The following is a 24,089-nucleotide window of genomic DNA, read 5'->3' as shown; positions in this document are numbered from 1 at the left end:
TGTTGCCCTCACTCAGGCAGCACGACGATCGAAGTCTTTTTCTGCTTTTTCTGCAGCTTCGTGTCAAAATAAGCCTTCTGCCTCTATTTGCAAAGCTGGTGTTAGGATTGGCCGAGTACATTAATCCCTGTCTGGTTTTTCTAATCCCCGTCTCAACTATCTGTTGGTTCACACTATTCTCCTCAGACTTTATCTTATCGTCTGGCCTTTGCTGTCCTCTGCTAGCATTCTCTTGTTTTACAACTGTCCTCCAACACACACAAACGTATCTCGCCACCTGCAAGTTAGTTGCAGATCAGTTAATGAATTAGCTCGTGGGGAGGTTGACAAACACAGTTGGAGGAAAGGCTTCTGCGAGTCATCTGATACTTTGTTTTCAAACCTTTTCTATTGGTGCTGTCCTGTTTTCCAACTTTCCTTATTGGCTCTTTCTATATGTTCTGGGTGTGTATTTAGTTAATGTATATTTTTCATATGTGGTATATAAGATTGTGCGCCACGGAGTGAAGTGGCAGTCTCCTGAGAACCTACCTCATGTACTTCTGGGACAACTGTACTAGCTGCAGCTAATAAATCTAATCTTTTACGCCGGCAGAGTGTCCCCGTGTCTCTGTGTAGCTAAGCAGGAGAGCCCAGGAGATTAAGGCGTACCCTGCGCCGCCAGGTCCAAAAGGTTCTGGTTCTTCAACTGGCGCCCAATGTGGGGCGGCTTCAGTGGTACCGGTTCTGCCCGAAGGTCGTGAGGAACCCCGCAAGAAAATTCTGGAGAAATCGCGAGCCACGTCAAGCGACCCCTGTATGTCAAAAGTGGTCCGAAGGTCTTTTTCAGCGTGGTTACTCCTTCCTGACGGCAACTAACGACTGCTGCCCTGACTGCCGCCCTGCCTTGGCCCTTCCTTTGGTGATGTATGGTAAGGCGAGACGATAGACGGGCCTCTGTTGGTGTAAGAAGACGTCCTTAGTTAAGTATTTTGTGAGTCGCGCCCACAAATTTTTTTGTCCTTAGTTCCTCTGGTTCTTAGATTCGACTATTGCAATAGCCGAAGCCGAGGGTAAATGCATTTGTGCTGCGTAAACTGAGTTTTACCCCCTTGAAGTTTGTGAACAGTCAGGTGAAATCACGAGATGCCTGGTCTGACTAAGTTTGGAAAACTTTGTTGTAATAGGGATTCCCGACTTGAGGACTCTTGTCCGATTCCTTCGGTTGGAACTCCCACATATGAGCTCTATTCAAAACATGGTGTTGGCCACATTGCCTTTAACGAGGCATGGACCCGATACACGAAGAAAGATGGTGTTTTAAAATGGCCAGAAAATGGTAGTTTCGATTCTGATGTGCTAGATAATTTGGAAGCAGTTTTATTCAAAAGAAAAGCACGGCCGGCAATGTTTGACTCTTTCCGCCTTTGGCGTAAGGAAGCCAAACAGAGAGAAATTAAGCAAGCAAAACGAGATAGGAAAGCACAGGGTATGACAATTATACAGGCTGCCCAACAATTCAAAGATGATGAAATTAATAATGCGATGGAAATTTCAGAAAGACAGCATCGTATGGCGATAGATAAATGTTATCCGGTGTTGCCTGTTTCCCCTTCCGATAACAAGAAAGATTTAGAAGAAGGTCCCCTAATGTCCCATTTATTGAGGTTGCCTCCTCCATATGCACACGGTACTAATGCACCCCAGTTGTTACAGCCTGTTCAGCTGCCAGCAGTACCTCTGCCTGTTCCGGCTCTTCCGCCTTTGCCCCTTTTAGTATCTCCGCCTCTATCAGTTTTGCCTTTAACTTCAACTTCTTTGCCCTCATCTCCTGATCTTCGATCTCCTCTGCCTTCTGCTCCTCCTGCAATTACCGGTTCTCCTTCCACTAGTTTGCCTAATACCTTGTCCCCTATTCTTATGTCAAATTCTCCGTCTGTGCGTAAGCGTCTCACGGACACCGTCACTGGTATTCTATCTCCTTTCTTTGAAGCTTTAAATGTGTCTCCGGCTTTTGCTCAAAGACAATCTCGTAGTCAGTTCCCAGATTCTGAAGAACGAGAAAGGTTGGACTCACTTGCACGTAAATGGATCAAGAAGGGTCCCCAGTATAGTGTGCCTGATATTATGTCTACTTTCTCACAATGGAATGCGCCTACGCAAAGATATGTTTTTAATGTAATGTGTGATACTCTCATTAAAGAATGGGAGGATATGAATTTGAATTCGGTTCCACAGGGTCTGTTAGATGTTCAGGTTGACTTTGATAAAGGACTTGTTGTGGGTTCTAAGGTTGAGAAAGCTGTAAGGACACTTATTTCCTTTAGATCCTTGTTGTCCTCTCAGACTTTCCTTGATTCCGATCCGTCGGTTAGACTGACACTGAAAAATTACCCCATAAGAGAGGTTCCTCCAGTATGGAAGGAAGATTTCGCAGCAGTAGGTGCTAATCCAGCTATTCCTGCTCATTTTCAACGTATATGGGTACATGTTCCATGGAAACGATCTGAAGTTTTGGCTCTTAAGCAGACTGTACCGGATCCTCGTAATTTGCTTCCTGAGTTGTCACACAAATTGAAAGATTCTGAAAGTTCATGGGCTGTTTCTTCTTCTGCCCAGATATTGGCTACTGCACAATATTATGAAAATAGAGATCAAGAAGAAAGAGAAAAGCAAGAGAAAAAGACGAAACAACTGAAGACAAAGGTTCTCTTGCAACAGGCTTATCCTCCTCGCTATGTTCAGCCTCAGTTTCAACAGCCTCCACAGTTTCAGAGGTTGTATCAAAAACCTGAGCCATATATTTCGCGACCTTTGTTAGGACCTAATCAATGTGCCTATTTTAGAGAAGAAGGTCATTTTAAAAGTAGTTGTCCGGTTTTATTGCAGCGCAATGGAGCATTATCTGCTCCACGAGGTCGTGCTGGCCTCCAGTCCGCAAACAGAGGTAGAGGTCGAGGTATGTCAACTCAAGAACAACGTTCCCCTCCTCCTCCCAATTCCGTGAATTATTTTGATCAGCAGAATATTAGGACTACACAGTATTACAATGAGGATTGTTATGTTGGAGGCAAGAATGAAAGTCTTCATACTAACTAGGACAGCCATGGACAAAGTAAGGGAGTTGTGTCGATTCCAGTAGATCAGAATAGACCCTATGTTAATGTCACTACAATGGGTGTTTCAGAGCCATTTCTCCTAGATACTGGGGTGATGAGAAGTTCTATCATTCATTCTAAACTCCCTGGGGCACCTTTGTCTGGCTTAACGAATGTTTCTGTAGGATTTTCTGGTGCCCCTGTTCGTAATCCGGTTTCCTGCCCTTTGCCTATTTCAATTGGCCCTTATGACTTGGAAGCTTCACTTCTTTTGACGAATGGTTGTGGTGAAAATCTGTTGGGTTTGGACTTATTGAAAAGGATGCATGCTACGATATATTGTTCTCCTTCTGGTGTACATCTTACTTTAGGACAAAAACTGATCTCTCCAATGTATTTGTCCAAAGATCAGTTTCCACCTGAATTGCTTTCTCTTCCGGCAACGCTTTGGGCCACGGGTCCGAACAATGTGGGTTGTCTTGAGATTCCACCTTATGTTGTCACTCTTAAGCCTAATGTTGAATTGCCACATATTCCGCAATATAGAATTTCTACTGAAGGTGAAATAGCGCTTTTGGAAATCATTCATGATTTGATTCAGAAGGATGTGGTTGAGGAAACGAGAGGTAACATATGCAACAGTCCTATTCTTCCTATTCTTAAACGCACTGATCCTTCTCAGCCTCCTGTATATCGTTTCGTAATTGATCTTCGAGAGGTAAACAAAATTGTTGTACCACAATTTCCCGTAGTCCCAGATATCACTGCTCTGTTGACGATGATACCTTCCACAGCGACTTGGTTTTCTGTTATTGATCTAAAGAATGCCTTCTTTAGTATTCCCATTGCTGAAGAGAGTAGAGATATTTTTGGTTTCTTTCTTGGAGGCCGAAGCTTCCGGTTTAAGCGCGCACCTCAGGGCTATTGTGAAAGTCCCTCTATTTACAGTCAAGCTTTAAAATGTCATCTTGATGCTTTTCATTTGCCGTCGGGTGCTGCTCTTTTCCAATACATGGATGACTTGTTGATTGCTGCTGATTCAGAAGATATTTGCAAAGATGTGACTGTTGCATTGTTACGCCATCTGTTTGATCTGAATCATAAGGTTTCACCTTCAAAACTACAATATGTTCGTCAAGAGGTTACCTATTTGGGTCATCACCTATCACAGGAGGGACGACGATTAACCCCAGAACGAATTCAGGCGATTGCGCAAATGTCTGTGCCATCCACACAAAGGGAGGTATGTGCCTTTCTGGGTATTATTTCTTATTGTAGGCAGTGGATCCCTAACTTTTCTCTATTGGCCAAGCCTTTATTGGCACTCACTTTGAAAGATACGCCTCAGCCCCTTCCATGGACTGACAAATGTCAGAGTAGTTTCACTGATTTGCGTACTGCGCTGTGTTCTGCTCCTGTATTGGGTACTCCCGATTACAGTAAGCCTTTCATGCTCTACGTTTATGAAAGAGAAGGGTGTGCGTTGTCAGTTTTAACGCAGCGATTTGGAGACAAACAGCGGCCATGTGCATATTTTTCGGCTACGTTAGACCCAGTAGCTAAAGCATTGCCTAGTTGTCTCAAAGCAACAGCAGCAGCAGCGATTTCTATTCGACAGTCTGCTGTAATAGTGTTAGATAACACACTTATTGTTATGGTGCCACATGCAGTGGATACATTATTAAACCGAACAAAAACGCAGCATCTTACGAGTGCTCGTTTGTCTGGATATGAGTTGACGCTTTTGGCTAGTCACGTGCACATCAAACGATGTAATACGTTAAATCCAGCTACTTTGTTGCCTCTTCCAGTAGACAAAGATGACCAAGAACAACATGATTGTTTCCTCCGTACCGAGGAAGAGACGAAAGGAAGAATTGATCTGAAAGATACGCCGCTAGAAAATCCGGATGGAATTCTATGGGTGGATGGTTCTTGTTTTAAGCTTCCTAATGGAGATACAGTTTCAGCCTATGCCGTTACTACTTTACATACAGTTGTGGAAACCGCACGTATCAGACACAATTCAGCTCAAGCAGCAGAATTGATAGCTTTAATGAGAGCATGTATGTTGTCAAAAGGAAAGAGAGTGAACGTGTACACTGACAGCCAATACGCCTTTGGTGTAGCGTTTAATTTTGGACGTCTTTGGAAAGAGAGGGGTTTCCTCACTTCACATGGCACTAAAATACAACATGGTCAATTAGTGACTGATCTTCTTGAGTCACTTTCTTTGCCTACCCAGATAGCAATTGTGAAGTGTAGTGCACACAAAAAGATTACTGACGATGTTGGTTGAGGAAATGCATTTGCGGATGAAGTAGCGAAAAAGTGGAAAGTGTAAGAGCGATTCAGAAAGAAGCTACAGAGAAAGAATTGAGCAAGTGGAAAGAAAGTACAGGAATGTTGAATGAGATGGGATGTTGGGTGGAATTGTCTGAGCACCAACGTTGGCTGTTACCAGACGCTTATGGGCTGCCAGTAGTCACTATGGCACATGGTCCAGCCCACCTAAGTGCAAAAGGTGTATGCAAGCTTTTGGCTCCAGTGTGGCAAAATGAAGGAATCCCAAAGTGTGCAGACAATGTAGTGAAACATTGTATTGTTTGTTTGATGTACAATCCGGGAAAGGGAACCCCAACTCCAGCAGGTCACTTTGCTCCTCCGACATATCCATTTGAGGTGTTACAGATCGAATATATTCATATGGAGCGATGCAACAACCTCAAATATGTCCTGGTGGTAGTATGCGCCTTTTCAAGATGGATAGAAGCATACCCTCTAAAAGACAACACAGCCTTATCCACACCTAAAGCTCTATTAAAATAATTTTTCCCTAGGTTTGGTTTGCCGCGCATTGTCTGGAGTGACAATGGGAGCGAATTTGTGGGCCAAGTCTGTGCGGGTCAAAAGTTCCATGCGGCAAATCATCCACAGTCAGCGGGTTTAGTAGAATGTTACAACGGTACACTAAAGTTAAAACTAGCGAAAGTTCAGGCTAGTACAGGACTCAATTGGCCCGATGCTTTACCATTGGCTCTTCTGTCCACCAGAACTGCAGTACACTCTCGTTTGGGACTTAGCCCTTACGAAGGGGTTTTTGGACGCCCGGCTAATGTATCGGGAGTCCCTCGCCCTAAGAAATACTCAGACTTGCCATATCCAATGTTGATTGACTACTTGCATGACCTTATGACTAAATTGCGTGTTCTCCATCAACAGGTTCAGAGTGCTTTGCCGGAGGTTTCCACAGACCCAGGTCATTCCATCCGACCAGGTGACTGGGTCTGTACAAAGAATTTCCAAAGGACGAAAAATTTGGAGCCCAGGTGGAAGGAGCCTCATTTAGTACTTTTAACAACGAGAACAGCAGTCAAAGTCGAAGGAAAGAAAAATTGGATTCACGGTGTGCATTGTAAGAAAGTGCCTTTGCCTCTACCCTTCGATCAGTGGGTTCGTAGGGGTGTTGGTGACTCTGAAAGTGAAAAAGTTCCACGATTTGTACCTTTCAGTGATGCACGCCTGAATGGAACTTTGTCTGAGAAAGAGGACGACGACATTCTTCAGGAAACAATACCACCACATCGTCGCTTGAATACGACCAATCCGCGAACATTGTTCCAAGACCAAACCGTACCTAGTAAAGAACACTATAACCTAAGACCAAGACTGAAGAACACTTAAGATTTTCTCTCTCCTATGTAGTGTTCTGTCCCGGTTGCAAGGTCACGGTAGGAGTCTTAGTTGCGACCTGAGTAGTGGCAATAGGCCTGCAGGACTTGCAGTGTCATAGGACGGCAGACAATCGTGATTAAGTGATTGAGGAAGATTGCCGTGAGCATCCACTTAGAAAGATGGAGACTACATCAGGCAAAAGAGAAAGTAAAGATAAAAAGAATCATTGTACAGAAATGTATAGTCGTTGTGGTATTGCGTTATGTATTATTATATTATTGTGTATTCTTTTGGCGTGTATAAATTGGATTGTCATTGCTCTGCAGCAAAAAGTTGTCTCTCCTTCTACTTCTTCGTCTTCTTCTACTGTCTCTCCACATCTATTTCATACACTTCCTCAACATGAACTCACTAGGAGAACTGAATATTATAATAATTCATTTGTCCAGTTGTTACATTAACATCAATTAGTGATCAATACAACTGACTGTTGGGTGTGTGGACTTATGCCACATACCGTAGAAAAAGGAATGCCGTATTTAGTCCTTCCGTTCTCCTATGAAGGTTCTGCTTGGGCTTATTTTGTTATCTTCTCCAATGCCTATCAAAGCAAATTCAGACGATCCGTTAGTTCACGTATTAGTGGTCCGGATTTTAGTCATAGTTTGTTGATACAGGGAATGGTAGCTATGGCTAAAATCATGGAAAATAGTAAGATCTCTGTTGACGAAAGAAAAGCGTACACTAACTGGAACGTCACCCATTACATCACCAGCCTTAGTGATGTAGTTAAAAAATGAAAATCTTCACCGATTTGGGCTATACCACATCAGGGTAATTTCTGTCTACTGATAAATGGTCAGTCTGCTGACACTGTACAAAGAAATAGCTGTTCCCACACATACGTTTACTCCTCTCAAAACTCGCCTCCTCTAGTGCCGTCTCAAGTAGAGGTGGGCGGAATTTGCGTAATCGCGTTACGCAAATCTCCGCGAAACGGTAAAAAATCTCCGCGAACACGCAGAAATTCCGCGAACATGCGGGATTGCTTGTTCGCGATGCTTTTTTCCTGTTCGAGATCGCTGTTTGCGTGCTCGGGGAGAAATATCTCGCGAACACGCATTTTGAGAACGCGAACAAGCAAAAATTTCGCGAAGTCGCGGAAATCGGAATTTTGGGCAATTTCGCGTTCTCTGCGGAACGCGAAATTACCCAAATTCCGCAAATTCCGCGAACGGAACGGAATTTACCGCCCAGGCCTAGTCTCAAGGCACGTATTTCATCTGTTATAATAGGGCTTACACATGGTTGCCAACTGGTCCTGTACTTGCTATATAGCTTTTCTTCTTCCCCCTACATACACCGCTTCTGCAAATCATCGAAACAGATATGGCAGAGGAATTATTAATTCCAAGGACACAGCAGGACAAGAGGGAGGAGATTTCCTCAAAGGATTTCTTCCTTTTTGGGGTCCAATGGCCAACAGCAGAAATATAAGGCAATTGGTTCGTGTCGTAGAAACCACCATAGACATCACTGTAGGAGCCTTAAGTAATATCACGGCAAAACTACAGGCCGATCGTCTTATGACTTTACAAAACCGAGTTGCCTTAGACTTTGTTCTTGCAGACCGTGGTGGAGTATGCAAATTGATCGGGTCAAGTTGCTGTATTTTCAGACGCTGCGACAGTATACCAAGCTATCTCTAAGTTACATATAATCTCTGAGTCGATTCATCAGGACAAAGGAGATTGGTCATTATTGGAGTGGTTTTGGGGACTACTGTCCAAATGGGGTTGGAAAATATTGAAATTCCTTGGAGTAGTTTTAGCCATTGTATTCTCTTGTTGCCTTTGTATGCACTGTAGCCCTGCCATCTGCGACCTTTGTGCTACCATGTGCATCCCTAAACCCAAGTCACAAAGAGCAGAGAATATCAGAATGATGCTACAGCAACAGCTCGATGACCTTATGGCCATCGACATTGACTCAGATTAATGTGAATCTGTGTATCTTGCCTGAGTTCTGGCAAAAGGAGGGTCTGAGGAACTTCGATTTTCGATTGTGATCGTATCGACCCACCATTTTGTGCTCCGCCGCCATTTTGTGTTGCCCTCACTCAGGCAGCACGACAATCGAAGTCTTTTACTGCTTTTTCTGCAGCTTTGTGTCAAAATAAGCCTTCTGCCTCTATTTGCAAAGCTGGTGTTAGGATTGGCCGAGTACACTAATCCCTGTCTGGTTTTTCTAATCCCCGTCTCAACTATCTGTTGGTTCACACTATTCTCCTCAGACTTTATCTTATCGTCTGGCCTTCGCTGTTCTCTGCTAGCATTCTCTTGTTTCACAACTGTCCTCCAACACACACAAGCATATCTCGCCACCTGCAAGTTAGTTGCAGATCAGTTAATGAATTAGCTCGTGGGGAGGTTGACAAACACAGTTGGAGGAAAGGCTTCTTCGAGTCATCTGATACTTTGTTTTCAAACCTTTTCTATTGGTGCTGTCCTGTTTTCCAACTTTCCTTATTGGCTCTTTCTATATGTTCTGGGTGTGTATTTAGTTAATGTATATTTTTCATATGTGGTATATAAGATTGTGCGCCACGGAGTGAAGTGGCAGTCTCCTGAGAACCTACCTCGTGTACTTCTGGGACAACTCTACTAGCTGCAGCTAATAAATCTAATCTTTTACGCCAACAGAGTGTCCCCGTGTCTCTGTGTAGCTAAGCAGGAGAACCCAGGAGATTAAGGCGTACCCTGCGCCGCCAGGTCCAAAAGGTTCTGGTTCTTCACAACCCATAGTGTACTATAGTGTATGGAGGTGTTTTCACTGTATTCTAAGTGTCTTTCAGCATAGCACTGAGTCCGGGCCTTGTTAATCAGAGTCAGTTACCACCAGTACCAGTCAGCAAAAAGTTGGGGGCACAAGATGACTTTGCAACAAGGCCTCTTTCTGCACCTTTGTTGGTTCTTTCTGGATATCTCTGGCTTCTTTCTGCACTTTTCTTCATCTTTCTGGACTTCTGTTGCCTCTTTCGATATTTCTCTTGCTTCTTTCTGCACCTTTCTTCCCCTTTCTGGACATGCCCTACCACGGTAGGCATAGTTAGAAATTAGCATTGAAAAAACCTTTGAAATTCACTGAAAAAACCATAGGTTTCAGCCACATTATAGTTAGAAATTAGCATTTAAAAAACCTTTGAAATTCACTGAAAAAAACATATAGTTAGTTGGACATTTCACGGACAGTGACCAAGCCTTAATTGGCGAAACGAATCGGTAGGAGGCTTTCGAAAATGCATTAAAAAAGCATCAAGCATCTTGGAGTGTCCTGCGCTGTTTTTTCTAGAAGGAGAAAAAACGCTGTTTGTAATTACTTGGGTAGCTGGTACCCTCGCATGACCGCTGCATGTCTGAGGCCCCGCCGCACTACCGGACAACTGTGTTGAATATATATATATATATATATATATATATATATATATATATATATATATATGTATATTACCTACTGGCAGTCGCCAGTAGGTAGTTATAGTTAGGACCTGTTTTCCATAGGAAATCCGCAACATTCTATTCCCAATAACTTTGGAGCCGGTTGACGAATCTTCGCGTCCGCTCCTATCCTGAAAGTCTCAGGGTGATTCGTCAAGCGGGGGCTGAGAATAAAGGGGGGTCCCAAAACGTGTTTTCCCCATGCAATTTTCCATACAAACCTTTAGTCGCAGCTACAGCCCGAACTGCTGAACGGAATTACACCAAATTTGGCAAAAAGGTAGCCTTGGTTCAGAGTCGTGCCTTTTGGTTTAATGGTATAAATCCATTTAGTAGTTCCTGAGAAAATCAAAAGTAAAATCACATATATATCTGGGTGGAGCCTAACCACACATCTCATCTTGAGACCTGATTGGCTGTCAGCACTTCATCCAAGAAGTGTTGGCAGCCATCTTGGGACCAATATACATGATAGCACCTCATTAAAAAGCATTGAAGTTAATAGAAGGTTTTAAGACTTTAGTTACATTATAAATCATTTGTTGATGGTACCATACTCCTTTTAGGAATTGTGGTGTGCTCTAAGGTGATTTTACCATGTGAAAAAGCCTTCTGCTGGAATATTATGAATCATGTTTGAGAGAAAACTATTTTCTCATGCTCTTCCCACAGAGGTTTGAAAGGTGATCTATAAGCTAAACTTAGAGCATATTTTCTGTAAATCAGTTGATTCCTTTGTGTTCTACTGCAGCTTCCCAGAGTGTTCTAAAGAACAACTAGAGTGCTAACATTCCTACTTATGACAAACGTATGGCACACCTGAAGCCATCTTGAGTGGAATAAAGTGGTAACTCTTAAAACATTTAATTTAAAAAGGAACAAAATGAGGGGGTTCATTTTGCCATAGAAAGTATGATTAGTGCTGCAGAAAGAAAAATGAGGGCAAATTTTGAGTGACTTCTCAAATCCTCTTCAATTTCATAAAAAAATTCTGACATGCAGACTGAAACATGCACTTTCAATACCAGCAGCAGACTTTCCTGGTGAGCAGTAGCTTTACTACAGTGATCTAATGAGCAACTAGAGTGCTAACATTCTGAATTTATGGCAAATGTGTGACACATCTGAATACCTTCTTGATGGAATCAAAGTAAAAAAACTGAAAGCATTTCCTACTGAGTAGACTGCAGTAAATGAGGAAATTAGGAAACTTCATAACAAACAAATCTCCCAAGATGGCCACAAGAGACAAAAGAGCCCAAATGCCCCACAAATATCACCCAGATGTAGCCCACATTTAGCCCAATGACAGAAGTGTGCAAAATACCTTTTATTTTTTGTGTTTTTGCAGTTTTATATAGTTCATACTTGTCAGGTATTGGAGTGCTTTACATGAGCATTGGTTACATCACACAAGAACACATTCATTTTGGTAGTAGACATGGGGAGATTTAGTGATTTGACCAGAATCACAGAATGTCGAGCTGAAGCAGAAACTCCAACCTCGTTCCCCAGTTGCAAAGTCGGCAGCTCTGGCAGTAACACCACATCCTCTCCCCTAAGTGCAACATTTAATCAAGTGGTCAACTGAATTTAAAAAACATAAAGATAACAAATAACTTAAAAGTGCTTTGTCGCTATTTGAAAACGCAGAAAATATGTCCTCATTTTAGTTTTTTAGAGCACTAACCATAATTTTGATGCAAATAAGTATAAGTATAAGTATAAAGAAGCTTATTAAGTGCTCGAATGCCGAAGGCGTCTTGGCGCTGAAGTGTGAAAAAGATGACAGAGGTGGAAATTGGTAGCTATTAAACATTAAACTGCCGGAACTTCAGGGCTTTCCTGAAAGAGGAGAAATCTGGCTGAAGACGTAAGGCAACAGGGAGTTTGTTCCATAATTGAGCTGCACAGTTGGAAAATAAACGGCCCCCCATCTTGCACGTCTGTATCTAGAAGTGCAGATAAGGTCAACATTGTCTGATCGTAAGTCTCGCGGGGGGACATAAAGCCTGAACATGCTTTGACAGTCTACGGAACCAACACCATAGCGAGCCTTGTGCACCAGGCAAAGTGCCTTGAACTCAATTCTGTGTTGAACAGGAAGCCAATGTAGTGATCTTCTTGTGTTGGAGGTGGGATGACCCTTCGGAAGTTGTGAAATAACACGAACAGCGGCATTCTGCAAAGATTTAATTTTGCTAATCTGATGCTTATCAATGCCCAGAAACATTGAATTACAATAATCGAGTCTGTACATGAAGAGGGCAGCCATTACCGTCTTCTGGAGTGCTGCTTAGCTTCGTGTGTGCAAAAACCGTCTTCTGGAGTGCCTTGGGGATGAAAGGAAAAATTTTGCGGAGGGTTTTGAGCAGAAAAAAACAGGCTGAGGTTATACTATTCACCTGAGCTGACATGTTCAATTTATTATCAAAAATCACTCCAAGATTTCTCACCTTTCCCACAGGTAGAGGACACACTCCCGCCTCTGACAGCCACCACTGATTGTTCCAGATTGGTGGTCCATTCCCAAATTACATAACTTCAGTTTTCTCTGTGTTAATTTTTTTAAAACTTCCGTCATCCAGACCATGATGTCCTTAAGACAAGCATGAAACCTTGCCACTGTTAACTCTGGTCTGTCAGATAGGGAGATGACTAATTGCGAGTCATCCGCATAAGACACAAAGGTAAAACCATGCATCCTCACTACACTAGCCAACGGTCTCACATAAAGATTAAACAGGGCGGGGGATAAGGCTGAGCCCTGTGGAACACCGCAGGGAAGATTAAAGTTGCCTGATTTTAAGCCCTCCCAGTTCAGTGTTTGCTGTCGGTCATCCAGAAAAGACCCTCTCATATATGTAATTTCTAAAGGAAATGCTCTAAGTATTACAGTTTTGATTACCTCAAGATGACGTCAGGCGTTCCACACTTTTGTAATAAATATAGAATGTTAGCAAACTAATTGTTCATTAGGATACTGTTGAGAGGAAGAGGCCAGGGGCACAGACTCTGAAAATTGAAGGCAGGTCGGAGGGTGCAGAGGCAACAATTTGACCACACTGGGCAGGCAGGAAGGGCAGTGCAGCACAACAGACTATGGAGGGCAGTTTAAAGGGGGGCAGGGGCAACAAACCAACAATACAGGACTGGCAAGAGAGGCTGTGGCAATATAATAGACCATTGTGGGCAGAAGGAAGAGGCAGTGGTAGTACAACCATACATGCCAACAGACCCGATTCAGCTAGGAAACGTCCAATGTTTTTAAGCTCAAATAGGCTTTATTTGATCTGTCTCCTGTCTACAATCTCCTCTTTTTCAATGTAACTCAAAGGGGAAAATCAATACCCCAGTTTTTATCAAAATCTCCCTTTGACCAAGTTCAAAATGTTAGCAAGTATGGTACATTGGATCATGGAAGGCAGGAGGAATTGGGGTAGGGACATGGACTCGGATAACAGAGGACAGGAGGGACATGTAGAGGTGCACCATACTGACCCTGCAGGGCAGGCATCAGGGTTTTCAGCGGCACAATACACCACACAGGGCATGGGGGACAGGAGTGCAGCACAACAATCCATAGAAAGCATTAGGGAGGGGACAGGACCATGCACATGGACAACAGAGAACAGAGGGGAAAGAGGCAATGGTAGCTAGCTGACCATAATGGACAGACAGGAGAGAAAGCTGCAGCATAACAGACCATAAAGGGCAGGAGGGACGGATCAGGGGCATTACTATGGAACAGACAAGCTAGGAGGGAGGGAATAGGGGTCTGCACATGGAAACAGAGGGCTGGGGGCAAGGTGGCAGGGCAGGAGCTGCAAGATGACCATGGAGGTCAGGCAGGATGGGCACTAGAAGCAAGACACACCATGGAGAGCAACAGTGAGACTATGATGGCATACACACTAAGGGTGGACGACAATTTCCGTTCCGCTCGCGGAAATTGCAAAAATTCTACATTTTCACGTTCCACGCGGAACGCGAAAATGTTGAAACTTCAGCGATCCGCGAGGGAGCGGAAATTGTCGCCTAGGCAAGTGTGCTTTCTCCCCATATCTACCATCAACAATTTGCTGTAATCCTTGATGGAGCTCTGTGCACCCATGAGTTTCTCGAGCACAATCTCTGTGTAGTTCCTGACACCAGGAGGTTCCTTCTGTCTCCTCATCTGCTGCTCTGATCCGTCTCTGGCCCTTTATAAACAAGAGGCATGTGAACTGCATGGAAGCCCCGCTCGTTTGGCACTGGCCCACACACCAGCGGTGTGCAACGTCTTCCAGCCCTTTACCCCACTATGATGGACAGCTCACTCGAGGGACCCTGGTGCCCGTCGGCGCTGTGGCAACGTTACAGACACACATGGTCACTGTAGACAACTCTTCTGGCCCTTTACGCAGCTGTAGTGTAGGAAAAGCACTATACATTTACCCAACGAGGTAGCGTAGCCGTGATTAGTCAGTAGAAAGTACTCCAGTTGAGTAGAGGTATTGCACAAAACGGTGGCATCTTCTTGGATAAATATGCAGGCAGGACAGGATTCATTTCGGGCACAATGCTCTTGTCACAAAAATTAAACCTCAACAGGAAGCACTTGTATTTGACCTTCAACTCGGGCACCTGCTTTATTTATATCTGTAAGTCTTACAGATATAAATAAAGCAGGTGCCCGAGTTGAAGGGCAAATTCAGTAACGCATTAATCAGTACACAAAAATCTCCGCGAGCACGCAAAATTTTGCGTGATCGCAGAGATTTTTTGCCGTTTCGTGATACTTTGCGAAAGGCACTTTTGCAAATTCCACCCACCCTTAATACACACAGACAATGGAGGGAAGGTGGGAGGGGCCATGGCAGCACAGAAGACCATGCATGGCAAGTGGGAGGGTTAGTGGCAGCACAATGGCTATGATGGGCAAGAAGGAAGGTGCAGGGGCATGCACAAAGGACAATGGAGGATAGAAGGGAGGGTCAGGACCTGGGCACAGACAAGAGAGTTCAGAGGAAGGGGCCGCACAACAGACCACGTGGGGAAGGCAGGAGGAGCAGTTGCAGCACAACAGGCCAGGGAGGGCAGAATGGTGTGGCAGTAAAATGGAGGACAGGAGGAAGGGGAGAGGGGCATGGAATGTGGACAGGCAGGGTGGAGGTGGCAGGGACAGGTTACAGTCATTTACAACGCTAGGCAGGTGGGAGGGGAGTGGCAGCTCAACAAAACACTTAGAGTAGATAGGAGTGGCAGGCCATTGTGAGAAGGTGGACTGATATAGGCTGTCCACTAGTTCTAGTGGGCACCTTGTATCAGTCCAAACAACGCCTTATGGTGAATGGTTAAAGACAACCTTTATTGAAAGCTATCCTAGTGGTAGCTATGGAGAGCAGCCTTCAGGCTAAGTCTTGAAGTAATGTAAAGCAACTTGTTTTACCAGTCTATAATCTCTTGAATGATCAAAGGAAAGGACAATCACACCAGGTATATATTCAAAATATATGTATTTAAGATAAAACACACCACTCTAGTCTCTTTATGAGACTGGAGTTCGAAGTACTTTGTTTACAAGTCAGCAATTATCAGTAATAGCACAAATACACGCTTGGCCCTAGGGGCTTACCAAACCATATACCAAAAAAGTGGTATAAGAACCACGACTGGGATAGACACAAGGCCGGGAGCCTGTAGAATCGTTGGGACCCCAAGGAACCACCCAAGGTAGTGACACAGGGGACCCACGGGGACTGTATGCAGTGTGCAAACACAACCCATTATCTTCTATGGGCAATGTCGCGGTTGGAAATTTAAATATTAAGGACACTTCTAATCGAGTCAGGACCAAACCCTTTTGAACTTAGGACGTTTTAGGGCTAGAACCCACGGGAGCACCAGAGTACTCGAGTTACCTCACCCAGGGAAGCCGGGTGCATAGGTGTCTTTTGGTGTCGGGTCGCGTCGTCAATTTCAATGGGAGCCTGCAAAGAACTGCTGCTGCCGTGAAGAGGAGAAGTGTCCGAAGAGATCCAAGCCTGGATCTAGGATGGAAGGATCCTGAAAGCAGAGGGGACAGACTCTGGGTCACTAGCCAGTGACCAAGGGCAGGATGGACCAATGCCCACAGATGTCGGGTGCTTCAGGTGAAATGATGGGTGTCTTGACTCTTCATCCACGAGGTCCAGGAGGCTTTGATGAAGTCCACAAGCCGGATTCGAGCTGTCCCACAAAGTCTGTCGAGTGCTGCTGTGTCGGTGACCAGAATGGGCCCAACAAGCCTTGGCAACGGCAAGTCAATGGGATTCAGAGACAGGACTGCGGTGCAGATCAGCAAGGTCTGAGGGACTAACCCAGTGAGGGTAAGCCAGGGCACATCTGGAGCAACCAAGAAAGCCCAAGTAGAAAAGGAGTTGCATTTGTGGGGACCTGCTAGCCAATGGACTAGTGATTGCGAATGAGCCTCAAGCGGTCGCACCTGAAGCTTGCCCACGGGTCACTCGTGGAGTAGAGGCCAACAATCTTCGGTGCAGGAGGTGCTTAAGGCTGGGACTACGCGGAGCCCAAAGCACAACTTCGATGAGGACCAGGAAGATAGTGTTGCTGCAAAAGTTCACGGTGTCCAGGGGTCCCGGTTCCACATCACCCACGAGAGCCACGGGCCTCAGCTTTCCTGTGGACTCAGGGTAGTCTCGGGGAAGTCTGAAAATCCACCTCTGGTGATGAAAAGACTTTGGCATCTGGCAGGAGCTTCAGCGATTCAAAGTGGTCAATTGCTCCTTTGGTGCCTGCCAAGCAGGGGACTCACTCCTTGAGCCTAAGGGAGATTTCTTCAGTCTTCTAGTCAGGATTGAATGTCGAAGGTCCAGGATATATGTAGCAGAGTTTCGTCCAGGGTAATCTAAAGACCTAGGGAATGGATTCCTATCCTTATACCAAGTTTAGGGGATGGACTAACTGTAAGGCCCCACCTATGGGTGGGCTTGGAAAGAGGGGTGGTTACCATTTCCTTCGTCCAGTTTTGCACCAGATCAGGGGCAGGTAGCCCCTGCAACCGGTTTGAAATGGGCTATGCACAGGGACAGCAAACGTACCTCCAGTGCAGGACTTCATAGCACCAGAGAGTGCTCCCGCCCAGCCCCAATACACATCTGCCTGTCTGGGGAGGTGGTTACACCTCCCTTCGACAGGAAACCTATTGTCCAGGCCTCCCCTGCCACAGATTCAGTCAGCAGCATGAGGCCAGACATGTGTCTGTGGCAAGGGCATCCATTTTGTGATGCCAGGGCTCAGGAAAGTCCTACCGGGTTTGACCAGTGTGAGCAGGTTTCTCCCTCTAGAAGGGTGGAATGCTACCCCCGCCGCCAGAACTGGTGGGGGGGGTAGTATTCCAAAGCATTTGACACCAAACACGACATGTTTGGATGCAGCCATTCCAAAGTTAGCGTTTACCGCGAGGTTATAATGCACTTAAGAGTATATGGTATGGCTGTATCACAGAACAGTCATAAGGAAGTATTACCGAAAGCTGCAGAGGGGCTCAGCTCATGCTTGGGCACCCTCTCACATAAAACCAAGCACTCTGCCTTCAGGACTGTCAAGGCCTGCCATAGGAGTGGCTTATAGGTTTATATTTGTCTGTATATATGTGTGGATATAGGTAGCCTATACCACTGTAAGGGGTGCAAGCACACCCTTACCCAGACTGCAGTAGCAGACCTGTGGTGCCATTTTGGAGTGCTCCCCAGGGGTAGCATAATACATGCTGCAGCCCCTGGTAGGCCTCTGTGGTACCTATGCCCTAGGTACATAGTATACCATATACTAGGGGCTTATAAGGCACTCCAGACTCCAATTAGAAATGTACCTAAGGTACATGGAAACCATGTTACAGAGAAAGCAGATAGGCTGGGGCCCTGAATAGCAGGATCCCAGTCCAACTAAGTCATAAACATGCAAAAGACCAGGAAAAAAGTGGGGGCAACCATATTGTTAGATTCCACCTTCCTACACAACCCCCCCAAACGATAATGCTTACCTTGGCCATTTGAGCCTTTATTGACTAAGTGGCCATATAAGGAAGCACCTGCACTAGCATGGTTGCCCCCTGTCTTGTGGTCCACTAAGCTATTCCTCACCCTAAGGGCATTAGAGGATCGCCACCATGGGGAATGACTACCTGTGATGTGTTTTGGCAAAGTAGAAGGCTGGTGAGGTGTCTGAGTAGAGAAGTGAGTCCCTAAGAAGGCTGGCCTCAGCTTCCTCAGATCACTTGTCACCATGGATGCCTTACTTCCCATGACTGAGTTGTACTTTGCTCAAAGGGTCAACCTCTGGCTGCCTATAGTTGGGGGTTGGGTCCCTTTTGTTGGAACACTGGAGGGGCTGGGCAGGTTTGGAAACTTTGGGTCCCCTATTTGCCCTTGCCCAACAGAGTCCTGCTGGGTGAGGTCCCTACACAATGGTAATGTGGATCCCTCAGTGTGTTGAGGAATTTTCACCTTGCTAGGGCTACTAGACTGGCTGCCCCTAATCTGCTGATGGGGGGTTCCTCTGGACAGGGGGCCCTGTGGGGTCCACTGACCTTCCTGACCTCTACAGCCCTGGGCTGACTGAGGCAGGGTAGAGAGGGGCAGGTTACCTGCTCCAGACCGGGTACCACCTTGGAAGGTTCCACTGCCATCAGGGGTGTTGCCAGGCCAGGCCTGACTACCTCTGGGGCAGTTCCTTCACAAGGGGTAGGATCCGCTCCCTGAGGAGGCTGACCCTTACCTATTGCCTGGGGGAAGAAGACTTTTCTTCAACCCTTGTGCTCTCTTGTGGAGGCGAGTGGGCCATTATTTCAGGCTCCATCACTCCAAACATTTTCTGGGTTTGGGCTGTGGCCATCACAGCCCCACTAACTCTTTCAGGGATGCCCAGCATTCTTAGATGAGTTTGGTGTTCAACTTCAGCCCAGGCTGAAATGTCCAGATCATTGACCATCAGGCAATCCACAGGCACGTTTGGGGACACTGCCACTCTTTTGGGGCCTGTGACCCCTCCCCAGCTAAGATTGACTATGGCCATGGGGTGATCTGTTCTGACACGATCAATGTTGGTCACCTGGTATTTAAACTCAGGTAAAAGCTGCTGAGGGGGGACTAGTTTCCCTGTCACCATGGTGACACTAACCCCTGTGTCCCTGAAGGCCACAGCTTTCTGACCATTAATCAGTGGCTCCAATCTGTACCTGCCCAATGCATTGGGATCTATGGTGAAAGCGGCAAATCCCATGCCACCATCGGAGTCAGAGGAGTCAGGTGAGGAGGCCCTTCCTAAATTGGGGCCTACCTCTGTTCCACTTGCAAAAGCACCTAACTTTTTGGGTGCAATACTACCACGCGGGGGATTACTACTAGTAGTACCAGAAGGAATGGTAGTATTTGCTGGGGGAACATTTTCTTTATTGCCAGTCCAGGGGCAACTGGGATCAGTTTTCCAGTGCCCAGGCTTTTTACAGGCATGGCAATATGTTTTTGTTTCAGGAGAGGAATGAGTTTGGGACCCAACCCCAGAAGAGGACATTTGGGGCCCTGTAGTGGACTTATCTTTAGATTTGTCCCCACCTTTCTCTTGGGGCTTGGTAGAATCTTTCTTCTGGTCACCCCCTGATTCTTAGGCCTTACCCTGGTTCTGACCCATTTGTCTACCTTATTTCTCAATTCTTGGGGAGAGGTCAGATCAGAGTCCACCAGGTACTGGTGTAAAAGCTTTTTTGGACAATTACTAAGGATCTGCTCCCTCATAATCAAATTGTAAAACCCTGAAAAGTCATGCACTTTGCTGCCATGTATCCAACCTTCCAGATCCTTAGTAGCACAATCAACAAAGTCTACCCAGTCTTGAGTTTGTGCTTTTTGGGTGTCTCTGAACTTTAACCTGTGTTGTTCAGTGGTTATGCCAAACCCATCTATTAGTGCACTTTTCAAGACTTTGCAGTCATCAGCATCCTCTTCTCTTACAGCGAGGAGCTTGTCTCTACCTTTGTCTACAAAGGAGAGCCATAAGATTGCTGCCCACTGACCTTGATGGACCTTCTGTACTTTACAGGCCCTCTCCAAGACAGTTATCCATTTGTGGATGTCATTCCCACTCTGGTAGGGAGGGACAATCTTATTTAGGTTTCTATGGTCATAAGACCTCTCCCTATCTCTAGGGAAATTGCTGCAAACAAGGGACTCTAGTCCTTCCTATTTACTAGCTCTGTAGAGCTCTAGGGCTTCCCTATCTAAGGCCATCTGCTGCTTTCTGAGGTTGAACTTGTCTTGCTCATACTTCAGCAGTCTCTCTCTCCTCTCCTGGGAGGTTTCCCTCCCTCCGTGAGAAGTGACAGAGGTCCCTAGAGTTAGACTGGATAGATCCCATTGACAGAGATCTATCCCTTCTAGCCCTGTTGCTAGGTCTATCTGGAGGAATAAAGGAAGGAGCATTATTGTCATCTTCCTCATCCTCATCCAGGAGCTCTGGGTTCACCAGAGTCTGGTCATTGTCACCAGTCTGGTCAGCATTAGAGGTAGGGTCAGGGGAATTGTTACCTCTAGGCCCACCCTCACCTGCTGCCCCACACACACTGTCTACACCATCAGGTCCACTAGGCCCTGTGATATCATCCAGCTTAAGTATCTTTATGAGATGCTGGGTGGATGGACTTTTGCCTGTCTTCAGCTTCCTAATGGAACATAAGGCCCTAAGCTGAGCAAAGGAGAGATCCTCATATTTATAGGGAAGGAGCTCACTGGTTCCTGGTAGGGACCCACTGGTTCCTGGCTGGTTAGACATTACTAATAAGGTGTGGTGTATTGCACTACGTACACTAGTGTGGCCTACTCACCTCTCTTGAGTTGTAGAAAGGATGTGCTATACCTTAACACACAACTCTAAGTTCAGTAGAATTTACTGTAGCTAAACTTGATATTATATGTACCTTAGGTACCTTTAGTGGTTTTCAGTTGATCAATTCAATTGAGATTATCTGGTAAAACAATAGCAAGCTGGAATCCCACACGCTACACACCAATGTGAGAAGGTGGCCTGATATATGCTGTTCACTAGTTCTAGTGGGCACCTTGTATCAGTCAAAACAACCCCTTATTGTGAATGGTTAAAGACAACCTTTATTGAAAGCTATCCTAGTGGTAGCTATGGAGAGCTGCCTTCAGGCTGAGTCTTGAAGGAATGTAAAGCAGATTGTTTTTAGGCCTGGGCGTAGTTCGCGAAGTAGCACTTCGCGAAGCTACGCAAAGTGAAGTTCGCACTACGCGAGCTACGCGTAGCACTTCGCGAACTGCGTAGTACCTTGTTCGCACTGTGCCAGATGTCGTTTTCAATGATTGCACAGTGCGGACAAGCAACCGGCACTGTGCAATCATTGAAAATGGCATCTTGCACAGTGCGAGCTGTAGTTTTCTGCTGCTCGAGTAGATTTTTACTTGAGCTTCAGCTTTCTCAACGCGAACTGGTAGTTTCTCATCGCGAGCGGTCGCGTGCATACGCGACCACTCGCAATGAGAAACCTGACCTCCTCACGTTGGGAATCTCGCCGGGAGGTTTATTTTCCATGCTCGCGATCGCCAATTTGAAGTTGCTGATCGCGAACAAGGAAAAAGTCTCGCCGGGATGTCATTTTGCTTGCTCGCGGTCGCCAACTTGACGTTGAGGACCGCGAGCAAGCAAAAAATGACCGCAGCACTACGCAACACTACGCTACGCGTGTTCGCACTGTGCTACGTGCAGTTCGCGTAGTGCGAAGTAGCGCGAACTTCGCAAACTACGCGAGCGTAGCGTAGTGCTTTGCCCAGGCTTAATTGTTTTACCAGTCTATAATCTCTTGAATGATCAAATGAAAGGACAAACACACCAGGTATATATTCAAAATATATGTATTTAGGATAAAACACACCCCTCTAGTCTCTTTATGAGACTGGAGTTCAAAGTACTTTGTTTACAAGTCAGCAATTTTCAGTAATAGCACAAATACAGGCTTGGGCCCTAGGGGCGTACCAAACCATATACCAAAAAAGTGGTATAAGAACCACGACTGGGATAGACACAAGGCCTAGAGCCTGTAGAATCACTGGGACCCCAAGGAACCACCCAAGGTAGTGATACAGGGGACCCATTGGGACTGTATGCAGTGTGTAAACACAACCGCGGGTTCCCGTTATCTTCTATGGGCAATGTCGCAGTTGGAAATTTAAAGATTAGGGACACTTCTAATCGAGTCAGGACCAAACCCTTTTGGACTTAAGAAGTTCTAGGGCTAGCACCAACGGGAGCCCCAGAGTACTCGAGTTACCTCACCCAGGGAAGCCGGGTGCATAGGTGTCTTTTGGTGTCGAGTCGCTTCGTCGATTTCAATGGGAGCCTGCAAAGAACTGCACTTAAGAGTATATGGTATGGCTGTATCACAGAACAGCCATAAGGAAGTATTTCCAAAAGCTGCAGATGGGCTCAGCTCATTCTTGGGCCCCCACTCACATAAAACCAAGCACTCTGCCTACAGAACTGTCAAGGCCTGCCATAGGAGTGGCTTATAGGTTTATATTTGTCTGTATGTATGTGTGGATATAGGTAGCCTATACCACTGTAAGGGGTGCAAGCACACCCTTACCCAGGCTGCAGTAGCAGACCTGTGGTGCCATTTTGGAGTGCTCCCCAGGGGTGGCATAATACATGCTGCAGCCCCTGGTAGGCCTCTTAGGTACCTATGCCCTAGTTACATAGTATACCATATACTAGGGGCTTATAAGGCACTCCAGAATCCAATTAGAAATGTACCTAAGGTACATGGAAACCATTTTACAGAGAAAGCAGATAGACTGGGGCCCTGAATAGCAGGATCCCAGTCCAAATAAGTCATAAACCAGCAAAACACCAGGAAAAAGTGGGGGCAACCATATAGTCAGATTCCACCTTCCTACACCCATGGAACATGGTGGGCAAAAAGGATGGAGCAGGGGCATGCACAAAGACATCGGAGGGCAGGGGGAAGGAGAATAGGGGCAGCAAGCTAAGCACAGAGGCTAAGTAGGAGGTCAATGATGGGGCATAGAATTTGGCAATGGAGGGCAGGAGGAGTGGACTGGTACATCATGCTAAATGGAGGGCAGTGGCAGCACATCGGACCATGCATGGCAGGAGGGAGGAGGCTAGTCAATGGATTCAGACAACAGAGGATAGGGAGGAGGTGGATGGGGCAGCAAGCTAACTGTTCAGAGAAGGCGGGAAGGCCAGTGGCAGAACAACGGCCACACAGGGCTGTAATAAGGGAGCAGGGACATGGACTTGGACAATGGATAGCTAGGAGGAGGGAAGACAGGAGCAGCATGATTGGGTGGGGGCAGCACAGTGCCAGGCCCTGTTTCCAACCCCCCACCATCCATTGTGATATGCATCTTACTTAACGTTAATAAAAAAACTAGAAATTTGCTGAAAAAAACAAAGATTACAGGGACGGTATAGTTAGACTCAAATTTCACTCATACACAACCAGTGAAATTCAGCAGTTATAGTTACCTAAGCTAACTATAACTGACGCCCCGCAATGCACTGCTAATGACATCAGACATTACATCATTCATGACATGGTCAGTTACATCACTCATGACATCTCAAATGAGCTGTGAATGGAATGGAACTATAATCGCTAGAACTTTATTAAGGGAAAGTGTGTGTATATTAACACCCCTTTTCTTCCTTTTCTTTTGTTTAAGAACCATTATAATATGTAACGTGCCCAGATTAATATGGCCGATAGCCTTTCACTTTAAAGTAATGTGTAGTCCATTGTTTATGTTGATGTTTGCATATC

This window comes from Triturus cristatus, chromosome 7 (genome assembly GCF_964204655.1).
Source record: "Triturus cristatus chromosome 7, aTriCri1.1, whole genome shotgun sequence".
NCBI classification, from domain to species: Eukaryota; Metazoa; Chordata; class Amphibia; order Caudata; family Salamandridae; genus Triturus; species Triturus cristatus.
The sequence above is the reverse complement of the archived record's forward strand: the minus strand, read 5'-3'. Positions refer to the sequence as shown.